Source organism: Sus scrofa, chromosome X (genome assembly GCF_054392235.1).
Source record: "Sus scrofa isolate SSC_HxYL_T2T_F1_AM1 chromosome X, Sscrofa_HxYL_maternal_Yorkshire_Landrace_v2.0, whole genome shotgun sequence".
In the NCBI taxonomy this organism is placed as follows: Eukaryota; Metazoa; Chordata; class Mammalia; order Artiodactyla; family Suidae; genus Sus; species Sus scrofa.
In genome coordinates this window covers 120428768-120445362 of record NC_139401.1, presented here as the reverse complement: position 1 = coordinate 120445362, position 16595 = coordinate 120428768, and the positions used below count along the sequence as shown (strand labels likewise).

Genomic DNA, 16595 nt, shown 5'->3' with positions numbered 1-16595 from the left:
GCAAATTAATCAGGAGAGGGTGTAGGAACCTCTGGTCTATAGCTGGTCTGTTGTCGGAAGCACAGGTGATAACCTGGGCAGCCTTGTAGAACTGAACCCTTATCCTGTGGAATCTGATGCTCTGAGTAGACAGTATCAAGCTTGAGGGAATCATAGGACAATTCAACCTAGAAAATTCACCTGCTGGTGTCTGAGAGTTGTTTGGTGGATGTCTGTGGAAGTCCCCACTTCACATGTTGGAAATTGGGTCCAGGAATCCAATTAAATATATGACATAAAATTTACCATTTTAATCGCTTTTAGGTGTACAGTTAACTACATTCACAATGTTGGGAAACCATTACCTCTTTCCTTTTCCAAAACTTCTTCAGCATCCCAAACAGAAACCACATATCCATTAAATAATAACTCACATTCTTCCCTCCCCTTAGCCCCTGGTAACCTCTATTCTTTCTCTGTCTCAATGAAGTGGACTCTTCTAGATAGCTCATATAAGTGAAATATAATTTGTCCTTATGTGTCTGGCTTATTTTACTTAGCATAACGTTTTCGAGATTCCATGTGGACAGTGTCAAAATTTCATTCCTTTTTAAGGCTGAATAATATTCCATTGTATGTATATGTCACATTTTGCTTATCCATTCATCTGTTGATGAACATTCATACTGTTTCCAACTTTTGGCTCTTGTGAATACTGCTGCTATGAATGGGCTGACTGTTTAAACAATCTGATGAATTAGCGACTGTGTTCAAAGAGTGCTGATGAGTGAAAGGATAGTACCCTTGAAAGAAGTTTCTAGTAGCTTACTACAGAGTTCTTTCTGAAGTCTTCCCCTGTTCATCAGTCTTCTTAAGAAGATAATAGAGAGCATGATGGGCTCATTGCATCTCAGTAAATGCAAACATGGGGGAATGATACCTATATTAGATAGCAAGGTTAGAACTCAGAGAGATATTGATAAGTTACAGAGACTGACTGAATCGAGAAAGACGAAACTTCACAGGGGCAAAAATATAATAAGGTCATCTCTTTGAGTTCAAAAAACCAACTGCATGAGTACAGACTGAGAATGCTGTCTGTCTGAAAGGGTAAGCTTATTGTGTGCCCATAATATCAATCGTCTCCTCCAAACATGTAACTGATGCTAGGCTACGTTAATGAAAATATAATATCTAAAAAGGAGATTATATTGGGAGTTTGGGTTTAGCACATTCACACTATTGCGTATGGAATGGATGGCCAATGGGGACCTGTTGTACAGCCCAGGGGACCCTGCTCAATATTCTATGATGACCTGTATGGGGAAAGAATCTGAAAAAGAATGAATATGCGTGTATGTGTCACTGAATCACTTTGTCGTACAGCAGAAATGTTCCCAACCTTGTAAATCAACTCGACTTCAATAAAACTTTAAAAAATGAAAGAAAACATTGAAAAGAGATCATAGCCATACTTACTTTGTGCCACATCTAAGGTACTGGTGTTAATTTCTGAGCAATGGTGCTGTGGGTTAAAGATCCGGTTTTGTCACTGCTGTGGCTCAGGTGGTTACTGTGAGGCAGGTTTCATCCCTGGCTCGGGAACTTCTGGTTGCTGTAGGCGCAGCCTGGAGGAAAACGGAAAAAAAAAATAAAAGAATGCAGAATAGTGCCATGTGGGCTCTACTGTCACTTTGCCCTACTTCACAATTCCAGTTTTGTCACTTTAAATGCTGTGGCCTTGGGCAAGTTACTCAACCTCTTTATGGCTCAGTTTCCTCAGCTATGAACTAGAGATAATAATAAGGTTGTTGTGAAAATTAAATGAAGTAACACAGAGTAAGTGCTCCATAAACATTAATTTTTAAAATGGTATAGTCAAACTGAATATATTTAAAGAAGAGGAACCACTGATTTAGTCATCCCACAAATACGGATTAAGCACCGCCACTGTCACTGGAGGAACACTAGGGAGACTCAGCCTGGAGAAGACATAACGTGGGGGCGGGATGTGGGGGGGGAAGGTCTTCAAATACCTGCGGGAGTGTCGAGTGGAAGAGGCATTAGACTTTTTTCTGAATGTCCTCGTGGCGTAGAACTAAAACCAGTGTGTGGAGGCTACAGATTTTGGATCGATGTAAGAAAAATGGAAACCTCTGCCCTCTGAGATAGTGGGTTAACTGTCACTGCCCGTGTCCAGGCAGAAGCTAGACAAAGATTTGGCCAGGTGTTGTAAAGGTGATTCTAGAGTTTCATGCGTGATTTGAGTAGATGACCATTAATGTTCATTAATGCTTCCCGACCTGAAGACTCTATGATGATATGAAAATGCTGTTGTTCTTTCTTACCCGTGGGATTGTATAAGGACTATACGATCCTTTTACCTGCTTCCAATTTCTTCCTCAAACCACATTTAGACCTAAGCCGAATGACTTGAAGTCCAAAGCAAATCAGCCTGGGAAATCTTAGTCGTTTATTTTTTTTTTTTTTTTAGCTATTTACTTTACAAGTGACTCTTTTGTAACCACAACACTCAGAGTCCCCAACCGCTGCTACCTCAACTCCTATATATAATGACGGAGCAAAATGGGGGCCTAGACTTCTTGGGATACAGAGGCTGAGGGAAGTCTGATGAATTTTTAAAGAAATTTTTGAAATGTTCCTAAGTGCTTCTTAAAATAAGTGTCATTTGTGGGGAGGGGAAAGATGTAAATTTAAAATTTCAACCATAGATTCAGGAATGGCATCTGAAAACAACTAAGTTTTGGTAGGGGTTTCTGGAGAGTTGAGAATGAAAAATAAAGCTTGCTATTTTTACAGACTAGTGTTTAGGAATTCATAAACGGTAACAGTTGTCATGAGAAAACTTCAATCGGGGAAGTTTGACTTAGAAAGTGGCTCAAACATGCTCTTTATTTGTCATCTAAATTAAAATATGAAACAGGATGAACCAAAACAAAAAGTTCCACAGAAAAATGTATCATCCTTTATTTTTCATTACTTCCTAAATGGATGAGTCAGAACAAAGGCACTAAGTAAATCTACTAAATAAATGAATAAACTGTAATGAGACTTTGTCATTTAGAGGGGACAGCTAGCCTTTATCCACAAATTCATAAATAACCAGGCAATTTAAATGAATCAAAAAAGAGGTTAAGGAGTTCCCATTGTGGCTCAGCAGTAACATACCCGACTAGGATCTATGAGGTTGCGGGTTCGCTCCCTGGCCTTGCTCAGGGGGTTAAGGATCCGGCGTTGCCATGAGCTGCGGTGTAGGTCGCAGACGCACCTTGGATATGGTGTTGCTTCGATTGTGGTGTAGACAGGCTGCTACAGCTCTGATTCGACCTCTAGCCTGGGAACCTCCATATGCTAAGAGTGTGACACTAAAAAAAAGCAAAAAAAAAAAAAAAAAGAGCTTGATAAGGACATTTTAAAATGTCACAAACAGTTTTTTGTGGTTTTTTTTGGCCACTTTGAGATAGTGTCTTAAAAAAGAGAGAAAAATTTGAAATGCAAGTCAACAATATAGACTTTAATTCCCTCTTGGGATTAGATGCTAATGAATAGTTTCAAGAATTCTGGAGCCCAGAAAAGTGTATGCTGATTTGGCTACACTCGTTTTTATTTGTAAGTAAGTTGCTTTCCAAGTGATCAACAAAAATCTTAGTAGATTCTGTTTGTGGAATATTTTTTTTTCCTCACAGTAATTACTTTTTTTTTTTTTTTTTTTTTTACTGAAAGATAATTCATTCCCAACAGGCTGCTCAAGGAAGGTTAAAGAAAGGAAACATACCAGCGTGGATGGCAAAAGCGCTCCGTAGTTCATGAACTGCATTCATATCTCATAAATCTATTTTTGAGTGGCTACAGAGAATACTCTTGGTATTCAGTAAGTAACAAAATCATGGCTCGTAAAGCCAAGTCAAAGTACACTAGAACCATGTTCCCCTGTTGTCTTTGAGATTCGTGCCACAAAATAGATAATACCATCTGATATACTTGTGTAGCACCTCACCGTGTACAAAACCGTGTTCACACCCCTTCTCCTTTGATCCTAATGACAGTCCTATGAATAAACAATATTATCCAGATCTTGCCGATGCGGAAACTGATATTTAAAGAATGTAAGTGGTTTTCCCAAGGTCTTACAATAAGAAAAGACAGGTCTAGGACTCGAACCCAAGATGGCTTATTTACTGCCCCAGAGTGGTCATCCTTTCACTCCAGAAGGATACAGTCAGCCTAGAAGTGACAACCCAGTTCTCCATTAGTAACTAAACTGTTCTGATTAAAAGTCCAAAATACAAAGCATTTCTTACCTTGACTTCCTCTCCTATGGAAAGCGTCATAGCAAGTGTTACAATTTCTTTAAAAGTTTTGAGATTTTAGTTAAGACTTCTCAGGATGTGTATCAATACTGAACACAGGAATAGATACAGTATGTGATTGTTTCATCCGGTTGCATGAATTGGGCACAAAGCCCTGTTTATTTTCCTTACTGTGGAAGAAGTAATATACCATAACTATATGATTGCTTGTGCCACTCAGTAATAATAATTGCATTCAATAACACTAATACCTGTTAGGTATTGAGCATCTACAGTATACTAGGCACTCTGTTGGGCACGCTGTTACACAGTCCCATGAGTAACATAACTATTACTCTCATTTGATCGATCAGGTATCCCAGGTTCACAGAGGTTAAATAACTTGATTGAGACCACATAGCTGATAAACGGAAAAGTCAGACTATATGACTACAAAACGCATTCTATTAACAAACAAACTATACTACTTCTTTTTTTTTTTTTTTTTTTGCTTTTTCTTGGGCCGCTCCCGCGGCATATGGAGGTTCCCAGGCTAGGGGTTGAATCGGAGCTGTAGCCACAGGCCTACACCAGAGCCACAGCAACGCGGGATCCGAGCCACGTCTGCAACCTACACCACAGCTCACGGCAACGCCGGATCGTTAACCCACTGAGCAAGGGCAGGGACCGAACCCGCAACCTCATGGTTCCTAGTCGGATTCGTTAACCACTGTGCCACGACGGGAACTCCCAAACTATACTACTTCTAACATAAAAGAAGTATAAAATCATATACTGTTGCAAAAACAAAAATTTTTTGAAAATTAAAAAAAAAAGAAAAAACAATAAACGAAGGAACATTTGGTCACATCCCTGGTTACTCCGAAAACTTTTTGGGACTACTTCTTTTTTTTTTTTTTTTTTTTTTTTCTTTTCTGGCCTCACCCACAGCATGTGGAAGTTCCCAGGCCAGGGATCAAACCCAGGCCACAACAGCAACCCAGGCCACTGCAGTGACAACACCAGATCCTTAACCCGCTCTGCCACCAGGGAACCCCTAGGGATTTTTTTCTTAATCGGGAGCTGTGTAGGTATCTCTCTCTCATTTTCTCTAATTAAATAATACTCACTAGTAGAGTAAAATATATCTGTGTATGCATTTATATATATATATATACAGATATATTTAATACTTTCTAGTCCACATTGCAATTTTTTCCTTAATTTTGGAGAAATTGTGAGTGCATACTGATCTTCCACTTTCATTCCAACTCTACAAGATATTTCCTGCTTACATCCATTTTATAATTTTTATTTCCCTTCTTCCAGCAAGAAATCTGATTTCCAACAATTTTAACTCATTTTCTCCAACACACATAGTTTCAGAATTGCTGCACTCATACCACTGTACTAAACAAACCTACTTAAATGAAGATTTATGTGCAGTTCTTTTTTTGTGTGTGTGTGTCTTTTTGCTATTTCTTTGGGCCGCTCCCTCGGCATATGGAGGTTCCCAGGCTAGGGGCCCAATCAGAGCTGTAGCCCCCAGCCCCCAGAGCCACAGCAACACGGGATCCGAGCCGCGTCTGCAACCTACACCACAGCTCACGGCAATGCCAGATCCTTAACCCACTGAGCAAGGGCAGGAACCGAACCCGCAACCTCATGGTTCCTAGTCGGATTCGTTAACCACTGCGCCACGACGGGAACTCCCTGCAGTTCTTTTTTTTTTATCCCTAGTCCAAGGTTGTACAGACCAAGTTCTTTGTTCGAGAGTTATTTGGATTGGTTCTTTTCTTTCTTTTCTTTTTTTAGGGCCACTCCCGTGGCATATGGAGATTCCTAGGCTAGGAGTCAAATTGGAGCTACAGTTGCCAGCCTGCGCCACAGCCACGGCAACGTCAGATCCGAGCTGCCTCTGCAACCTACACCACAGGTCACGGCAACACCCAAGTGTTAACCCACTGAGCAAGACCAGGGATCGAACCTGAAACCTCATGGATACCAGTCGGATTCGTTTCCTTTCCACGACAAATGGGAACTCCTGGATTGGTTATTTTCAATGTGGTTATGTTATTTGAAATACAATTGGGTTCATTTGCTTCTGTTTGCATTCAGCTTCAGATTGCTCCCCTTATCCTGTTGATTCAATTTTATCTTTGAAAATGTAGAACATTGGCATGATATCGAAAGTCAAAACTCTACAAACATGTATCTCAGAGAAGCGTGACTCCCTCCTTTCCCACTGTCCCCTCTTCCCTGAAAAAGAATCTTAGCCAATACAAAGATTTGTAGCTTTCCCAAACTCAACCCTACTTGGCCAAATCTTACTTCTCAGTATTCCATTTGGGGGGAGTAATTAGAAAAAAAAAATCTAAAAACTCTTCTTAGGGGGGCCAAAATGAACAAATAGTTCAGAAACGTTTGGAAGTTTATGCTGTGGCGCAATGGGGACCAGCAGCATCTTGGGAACGCTGGGACTCAGGTTCAATCCCCAGCCCTGCACAGTGGGTTAGGGATCCTGCGTGACCACAGCGGCTGTGGCTTAGATCAAGACGGCAGCTCAGATCTGATCCCTGGCCTGGAACTCCATAAGCCATGGAGTGGCAAAAACAAACAAACAAACAATACTGATCTATTCTCCATTTTATAATTTTGCCATTTTTATAATGTCAGATAAATTGAATCATACTGTATGAGCCTCTTGAGATTCGGTTGGATTGTCTTTCAGTTCCATCTAAGTTGTTGTGTATATTAAAATTCTTTCCTTTATGTTGCTGGGTAGTGTTCCATGGCATAAATACATCAGTTTGCTAAACCATTCACCCACTGAAGGTCTCCTGCGTAGTTTCCATGTTTTATAGATAATGAATAAAGCCTCTATAAACATTTACATGCAGGTTTTTGTGTGGACATAAATTTTCATTTCTTTGGGATAAACGCCAGGAGTACAGTTGCTGGGTTATACGGCAAGTGTATGCTTCATTTTATAAGAAATTGACAAGCTATTTCCAGGATGTCTGTACCATTGTAGATTCCCACCAGAAAGGTATGAGAGGTCTAGTTTCTCCACATCTTCACAAGCATTTGCTAGCATCAATATTTTTTAAAGTTAATTTTCATTTTATATTGGAGTATAGTTGATTTTAGCATCAATAGTTTTAACTTCAGCCATTTTGATAGGTTGTGATATGTCATTGTGGTTTCAATTTGCATTTCTTTTTTTTCTTTTTCTTTTTGTATTTTAGGGCCACATCCACAGTACATGGAGGTTCCCAGTAGGGGTCCCATTGGAGCCACAGCTGCCAGCCTACACCACAGCCACAGCAACATCAGATCCGAGCCTCGTCTGCAACCTACACCCCAGCTCACGGCAGCGCAGGATCCTTAACCCACTGAGCGAGGCCAGGGATCGAACCCACAACCATGGTTCCTAGTTGGATTCGTTTCTGCTGGGCCACAATGGGAACTCCCTCAATTTGCATTTCTTATTGGCTAATGATGTTGAACATCTTTTCATATGCTTATTTGTAGTTTTCAGCACACAGGTCTTATATATGTTTTGTTAGAATTTTATTTGAAATAAAAAAGTGAAATATTTTATTTGATGATTGAAAACAGTACTGTGTTTTTAGGGTTTTTTTTTTTTTTTTTTTTTTTTTTTTTTAGGGCCACATCGCAGAATATGGAAGTTCCCAGGCCAGGGGTTGAATTGTAGCTACAGCTGCTGGCCTACGCCACAGCCACAGCAATGCAGGATCTGAACCTCATCTTTGACCTACACTGCAGTTCATGGTAACTCCGGATCCCTGACCCACTGAGCGAGGCCAGGGATCAAACCCGAGTCCTCATAGATACTAGTTAGGTTCATTACCACTGAGCCACAACAGGAACTCCCAATATTATTGTGTTTTTAATGCCGGTTTCCACGTGTTCATTGCTAGCATATAAAAATACAATTAATATTTGCGTATCTGTGCCCAGTGACCTTTGGTCTTGCTGAATTCACTTAGTACTTTCTGGTATATTCCGTGTGACTTTATACTTCAAAAAGATGACATCTGCACATAGGGACAGTTGTATTTCCTCCTTCCTGATTTGTACGTCTTTCTCTCTCTCTCTCTTTTTGGCTACACCCGCGACATATGGATGTTCCCAGGCCAGTGATCGAATCCGAGCTGCAGCTGTGGCCCACACCACAGCTGCAGTAATGCTGGATCCTTAACCCACTGTTCCAGGCCTGGGGTCAAATGCGTGATGCCACAGAGAACGCCAGACCTTAACCCACTGTTCCAGGCCTGGAGACAAATGCATGATGCCACAGAGAACACCAGATCTTAACCCACTGTACCACAGCGGGGACTCCTGTATGTCTTTCTTTTCCTTGCCTGTTTGTACTGTTTAGACTTCGTGTCCCTGTAAATGCTCCACTTAACCAGAACACAGCATGTTCAGTCTGCCAATCCCCAAACGCCAAGCAAACTCCTGGCTTTCTCACCCCACACAATATTGGCCGTGTGGCTCCAGCCAATCAGACATTTTCTAATTGTCGCTTTCTTGTTCTTTATTTTTCAGCCTATGAATTTGCCTTCCACCTCATTTTGTAGTTCTCTGAAAGGAGATTGTCCACTTCGTGAAGTTTCAAATAAAGATGGATTCTATTACCTAAATTGTTTTCTGTAATCCTTTTTTTAAAAAACACCATTAACATGGTAGATTACATTTTGACTATTGAACCAGTCTTGAATTCCCTGAATGAACACCACTTGGATGTGGTATGTAATTCTTTTTACATATTACTGGATTTGATTTGCTAATATTTAGTTGAGAATTTTTGGGTCTAAGTTCATGTAAGATACCGATCTTTAGGTTTCTTTTTTTGTACTGTCTTTGCCTAAAGATAGAAAAGTAATACTGGCCTCATAAAATGTTCCCTCTTCTATTTTCTGGGAAGATATTGTAAAAAACTGATGTTAATTCTTATTTAAATGCTTGGTAGAATTCTCTCTCTGGGGCTGGAGATTTCTTTTCTTTCTTTTTGGCTGCACTCATGGCATACAGAAGTTCCCAGGCCAGGGATCAAACCAGCACCACAGCAGTAACTAGAGCCACAGTAAGTGAACAACACCAGATTCTTAACCTGCTGAGACACCAGGGAACTCCATCTTTTGTTTTCTTTTCTTCTTCTTCTTTTTTTTTTTTTTTTTTTTTTTTTTTTTGCTTTTTAGGGCTGCCCCCACGGCGTATGGAAGTTCCCAGGCTAGGGGTCGAATTGGAGCTACAGGTGCTGACCTACACCACAGCCACGGCAACATGGGAGGGATCTGAGCCACATCTGCAACCTACACCACAGGTTACAGCAATGCCAGATCCCGACCCACTGAGCGAGGTGAGGGATCGAACCCATATCCTCTTAGATACTAGTCCTATTTGTTTCTGCTGGGCCACAACAGGAACTGCCTTCTTCCTTTTTAAAATAGCTAATAGTTTGTGCACTTTAATTCTCTGCCACTATGTTGCCCCTCCCCCCACTCCCCAACGGTAACTACTAGTTTGTTCTCTATATCTCTGAGTCTGCTTTTTTTTGTCATATTTAGTAGTTTGTTATATTTTTTAGATTCCACATATAAGTGACATCATGTAGTATTTGTCTCGCTTTGTCCGACGTTTACACTTAGCATAATGCCCTCAAGGTCCATCCATGTGGCTGCAAATGGCAAAATTTCATTCTTTTTTATGCCTCAGTAGTATTCCAGTGTACATATATATACCACATCATCTTTATCCATTCATCTGTTCATGGACACTTAGGATGCACCCATAGCTTGGCAATTGTAAATAATGCTGCTATGAACATTGGGGTGTATATATCTTTTTAAATTAGTGTTTTTGTTTTTTCAGGTACACACTCAGGAATTGCTAAGTCATATGTTAGTTCTATTTTAAATTTTTTGAGAAATCCCCATACTGTTTTACACAGTGGCTGCACCAATTTACATTCCCACCAACAGTGTATGAGGGTTTCCTTTTCTCCACATCCTTGCCAAAATTTAATTTTTTTTTTTTTTACGATAGCCATTCTGGTTTTGATTTGCATCTACTATCACAGCAAAAAGGATAAACTGCCTAGGAATAAACCTACCTGAGCAGGTAAAGGACCTGCACTTGGAAAACTATATGACACTGATGAAAGAAATTAAGGATGATACAAACAGATGCTTTGAAAGATATACCATGTTCTTGGATTGGAAGACTCAATATTGCAAAAATGACTATACTACCCTAGGCAATCTATAGACCCAGTGCATTCCTTATTCAATTACTACTGGTATTTTTCACAGAACTAGATGAAAAATGTTTTAATCTTTATGGGAACACAAAAGGCTCCAAATAGCCATAACAAACTTGAGAAAGAAGAATGGAGCTGAAAGTATCACACTCGACTTCAAACTATACTACAAAGCTACAGTCATCAAAACAGCATGACACAGACACAAAAACAAACACATAGATCAATGGAACAGAATATAGGGCCCAGGAATAAACCCACACACTTACGGTCAATTAATCTATGACAAAGGAAGCAAGACTATACAATGGAGAAAAGAGAAGCTCTTCAATAAGTGGTGCTAGGAAAACTGGACAGCTTCTTGTGAAAGAATGAAATTAAAACACTCTAATGTTCTAATTTCCTTCCATATGGAAGTTTCCTGACTAGGGGTCAAATTGGAGCTGCAGCTGCTGGCCTACGCCATAGCCACAGCAATGTGGGATCCAAAACAATGTCAGGCTCTTAACCCACTGAGGCACAATGGGAGCTCCTTTTGAGGTTTCTTTTATGACTCAGGATATGGTCTATTTTTGTCAGTGTGCCATGTGCTTTTAGAAAGGATGTATGTTCTGCTCTTGTTGGGCAGAGTGTTAGATCCAGTTAGTTAATGGTTATAATTAGTTTTCTGTGGCTGCTGAACAAATTACCATGGATTTAGTGGCTTATAACAACACAAATGTATTATCTTATAGTTCTGCTGTTTGGAAGTCTGTAATGGGTCTCACTGGGCTAAAAAAAAAAAAAAAACATTTGGTCATCAGGGCTGCATTCCTTTCTGGAGGCTCTAGGAGAGAAACTTTTCTTCCTCCCTCTTCCATGTTAAGGACCATTGTAATGCATTTAACCTTTCAGAATATCTAGAATTATCTCCATATTTTAAGGTCAGCTGCAAGCAAACTTAATTCCATCTGTTACCTTAATTTCCCTTTGCCATGTAATATTTCCATATTCCCTTAGATCATATTCCCAGGTTCTGAGGATTAAAACATGAATAACCGGGGTGGGGGGGTGTTGTTATTTTGCCTACCACTTTGCCGTGGAATGTTTTAACATCTTCAGAGGTTCTGGGGAGAGAAACATGAATAGCTTTAGGGGGCTATTATTCTGCCTACTGCAGTGGTTTTCAGTTCTTCTGTATCCAGTAGTTTTCTTTTTTCTTTTTTTCTTTTTTTTTGTTTTGTCTTTTTAGGGCCATACCCATGGCATATGGAGGTTCCCAGGCTAGGGGTTGAATGGGAGCTGCAGCTGCTGGCCTACACCACAGCCACAGCAACGCAGGATCCGAGCTGCATCTGATCCAGCTCATGGCAACACTGGATCTTTAACCCACTGAGGGGGGCCAGGGATTGGACACATATCTTCATGGATACTTGTCCCAGGCTCTTAACCTGATGAACCACAGCAGGAACTCCCTGCTTCATGTATCTGAAGCTCTGTTCTTTGGTGAACACATTTGGGGTCACTGTGTCTTCTTGGTAGATTTTATTTTTTATCATAATGCCATGTTCCTCTTTATCCTTGGTTATAGTGTCTCTGAAGTCTACTTTATATGGTATTAATAAAGCCACTCCTGTTTTCTTTTGATTAATGTTTGCAAGATACATCTTTTTCCATCCTTTTACTTTCAACCTCCCTATATCATATTTGAAGGGAGTTTGTGTAAACAGCAGCTAATTAAGCTGTGTTCATTTATCCACTTTTCTGGTCTCTGTTTTTCAGCAGATGTCTTTACATTTACTTTTAAGGAAATATTGATATACTAAGGCTTGAGTTTTCCATTTGTTATGTATTTTTCTTCTTGTTCATTTTCTCTTTTTATTGAAGTAAAACTCATATAACTTTAACAATTTTAAATTGTGCAGTTTAGTGGCATATTCACAGTGCTGTGCAATCATCAACTTTATCTAGTTCCAAAATAGCTTCATCGCTGCAAAAAGAAACCCCTTACCCTATAAGCAGTCATTCCCGTTCCCTCCTCCCCGCAGACCCTGGTAACCACTACTCTACTTCCCGTTTCTGTGGATTTGTCTGTTCTGGGTACTTCATATGAATGTAATTGTGCAATATGTGACCTTTTAGGTCTAGCTGTTTTTCACTTAGCATAATGGTTTTGAGTTTCATCCACATTGTATAATGTATCAGGACTTCACTCCTGTTTATTTATTTATTTTTGCTTTTTAGGGCCGCACGTGTGGCATATGGAGGTTCCCAGGCTGGGGGTCTAATCGGAGCTGCAGCTGCCGGCCCATGCCACAGCCACAGCCACAGCAATGGGGGATCTAAGCTGTGTCGGCAACACCTACACCACAGCTCATGGCAACACTGAATCCTTAATGCACTGAGTGAGGCCAGGGATTGAACACACATTCTCATGGATACTAGTCAGATTTGTTATCGCTGAGCCACGACAGGAACTCTATCATTTATTTTTTTTTAATGAATAAGACTAAAATGACACTTCAAAAAATCAGATCTACAGATGGCCAACCAATTACCACATGCAAAAGTGCTTAACATATTATCAAATTAAAGCCATAACGGGATAACACAACTATCTGAAAAATCTTAAAATTTAAAAGACTGATAATGGCAAGTTTGGCAAGTATGTGGAGTAATTATTATACTCTACTCATTATAGTAAAAATTGGTGTAACCATTTTGGAAAACTGTTTGGCAGTTCTACCAAGCTGAACATGTGTATCCTATGTCCTAGCAATCCCAGTGCTAAACAGATGCCCAAGATAAGTAAGGAAACACATCCACCAAAAGACACCTGCAAGAATGTTCACAGCAGCACTCTTCAGAATAGCCCCAAATTGGAAATCACCCAACTGTCCAGCAACTGGAGAATGCATAAATATATTGTATACTTATAGAAAAGAATTGTATGTATATATATATACACACATACATATACATAATACATGTATGTATATATATACACACATTGATGTATTTTTAAAGTTATGCAACAAGCAATAACGTGGATTGGTTTCACAGATATAATGTTGAAACAAATAAGTAACACAAAATAGTATATTTCATGACTCCATTTACATAAAGTTCAAAAACAGTCAAAAGCAATCAATAATTTACATGCAGCTAGAGATTCTCTTACTAAGTGAAGTCAGAAAGAGAAAGACAAATACCATGTGATATCACTTATATGTGGAGTCTGAGATATGGCACAAATGAACCCATCTACAAAACAGAAACAGACTTACAGACAGAACAAATTTGTGGTTGCCATGGGGGAGGGGGAAGAAAATTGGATGGATGGGGAGTTTGGGGTTGGTAGATGCAAACGATTACATTTAGAAGGGATAAGCAATGAGGTCCTACTGTACAGCACAGGAAACTCTATCCAATCTACTGGGACAGACCATGATGGAAAAGAATATGAAAAGGAATATATGTGTGTATAACTGACTCACTTTGCTGCACAGCAAAAATTGGCACACCCTTGTAAATCAACCACACTTTAATAAAAAAAAATTATTTAAAAAAGCAACCAATAGGAGTTCCTGTTGTGGAGCGGTGACCAGTATCCATGAGGATTCTGGTTTGATCGCTGGCCTCTCTCAGTGGGTCAGGGATTCGGGGTTGCCGTGAGCTGTGGTGTAGGTTGCAGATGAGGCTCGGATCCCGCGTTGCTGTGGCTCTGGCGTAGGCCGGTGGCTATGGCTCCGATTCGACCCCTAGCCTGGGAACCTCCATATGCTGCGGGTGTGGCTACAAAAAGAAAAAAAAAAAAGCAACCAATAAGAATAGATGTGAGAGTCTTAATTATTGGAAGCCAGTTAGTGGCTTGAAATGGTACATGAGGCAGGCTTCTGGGATGTTAGTCATGCTCTTTTTTTGATCTGGGTGGTGATGACATAGGTATATTCACTTTGTGGCAGTTCACTGAGCTGTGCACTTAAGATTCTTGCACTTTATTTTTTTTTGTCTTTTGAGGGCCCCACATGCAACCTATGGATGTTCCTGGGCTAGGGGCTGAATTGGAGCTGCAGCTGCTGGCCTAATCCACAGCCACAGCAATGCCAGATCTGAGCCCCGTCTGTGACCTACGCTGCAGTTTGTGACACCCCTGGATCCTTAACCCGCCGAGCGAGGCCAGGGATCAAACCCGCATCCTCATGGATACTAGCTGGGTTCTTAACCCACTAAGCCACAATGCGAACTCCGATTTGTGCACTTTATGTAGTATGTAGGTTTTACTTCAAAAGAAAATTTACCAAAACATTGCCTTTGAAGATTCTAATAGAAGTAGGTGGAATCAAAGACAGAACAAGGAGAAAAAGAAAAGCATGTTATATTCCTTTCTGTGATTTGAATTAGTATAAAATCCTTTTCCACAGAAGTACAATACAAATACAGCTTTAGGTGGGACATATTTCCCATCTTTATAGTTGGGGTTGAGAGTTGATCATAGTCACAGGAAGGATAATAAAATCAAATGAAATGTATATTCTAAGGGCCAAATTACATCCCTTTCCCCCTACCCAGTTCACTTCTTTCTTATTATAGCACCAAAAATGAGGCAGTGTGCTATGTTAAAGGGACATAGGCTCTTGAGACAGGTAGACCTAGTTTTGAATCCCTGCTCTGCCTCAAGCTAGCTAGCTCGCTATGTGATCTTGCCCGGGTATTATATCCTCTTTGAGCTTTGTGTCCTTCAACATTAAAATCAGACCATGGAGTTCCCTGGTGGCTTAGCGGGTTAAGGATCTGGCGTTGTCACTGCTGTGGCTGAGGTTCTATCCCTGACCCAGGAACTTCCGCATGCAGTGGACCTGATCAAAAAAAAAAAAAAAAATCAGACTAATAATACCTCCCTCATAGGGCTGTATGCCAAGTGCCTGGCTTCTAGTGCCTGTTCGAGAAATGGTAGCCACTGTTATTTTCATGATTACCGTTAGGTGTACAGGCTTCATTGGTTGGAAGTATGGGGATAGCTGTCTTGCAGAGACAGGCAGAGGAAAGGTGCTAGGATTGTGTCTACCATCCCTTAATCCCTTCTTTCTTAAATTAAAAATATTTTTATTCAATTTATTCAACTGAAAAAATTCCCCCAAACAGTTCACCCATTTCTCCCACCCCATACCTCCTGCCTCTTGCAACCACCAATCTGTTCACTTATTGCAAGCTTGGCTTTTTTTCTTTAGATTCCACCTAAAGAGAGATCATATGGTATTTTTCTTTCTCTGTCTGACTTATTTCACTTAGCATAATGCCCTCGAGCTCCATCCATAATGTCAAAAATGATAAGAGTTCATTCTTTTCATGGCTGAATAATATTTCATTGCACATGTATACCACAATTTCTTTATCTATTCATTCATCGATGGACACTTAGATTGTTTCTGTATCTTGGTTATTGTGAAAGAACGTGGAGGTGCATATATCTTTTTGAATTAGTGTTTTCATTTTCTTCAGATAAATTCCTCGAATAATTCCTATTTTCATAGTTGTATGCCAGCCAGCATGGAAATGATGTGACCCCCATATTTAGAATCCACCTTCTGGCAGAATCAAGACATACACACAATGTTTTGATGGGAAGTGGGCCCAGAAATGGACTAGGCCTGAAAGATAAGGATAAAAGTTATATCCAATCTTGCTAGGGGTGGGGGTCTGGTACTCAATTGTACTGTGGCGTTGACAATTAAAAAAAAATCTATTCAGGCTTCTAAAATCAGATGAGACATTGAGACAGCAGGAAGACTCTGCAGCAAGAAAGGATTTGAAGCTGCCGCAAAGATCATTTGGTTAGCTCAGTAATTCCCTGAGTAATTAACAGGAGCCAGCACTCTTGTCTAAGTGTGGGTGGTGTTCAGGTTGTAGTTTACAGACCTTTCAACACACTGTCAAATAAGGGGAGAAAAAAGAGGGCTGACAAAACAACCAGGGCAAGGACCCCTGGGAGCTGAGCGCTATCCAAGCACTCCAAGCAAATTCCAGCCTTAACACAG

General features: G+C 40.2%; 1 protein-coding gene across 3 annotated transcripts in view; it reads right to left on the bottom strand.

The window, feature by feature from the left end:
- PHF6 (PHD finger protein 6) overlaps positions 1–1607 on the bottom strand; it is an 89014-nt gene extending 87407 nt beyond the window's left edge. For 2 of the 3 annotated variants that reach the window (XM_085006083.1, XM_085006086.1), the window contains exon 1: positions 1459–1607. The gene's annotated coding sequence lies outside the window, so the exon portion shown is untranslated. The remainder of the gene's footprint in view (positions 1–1458) is intronic. The other variant, XM_085006084.1, reaches the window with a different exon arrangement.
- Between the last annotated feature and the right edge of the window lie 14988 nt (positions 1608–16595).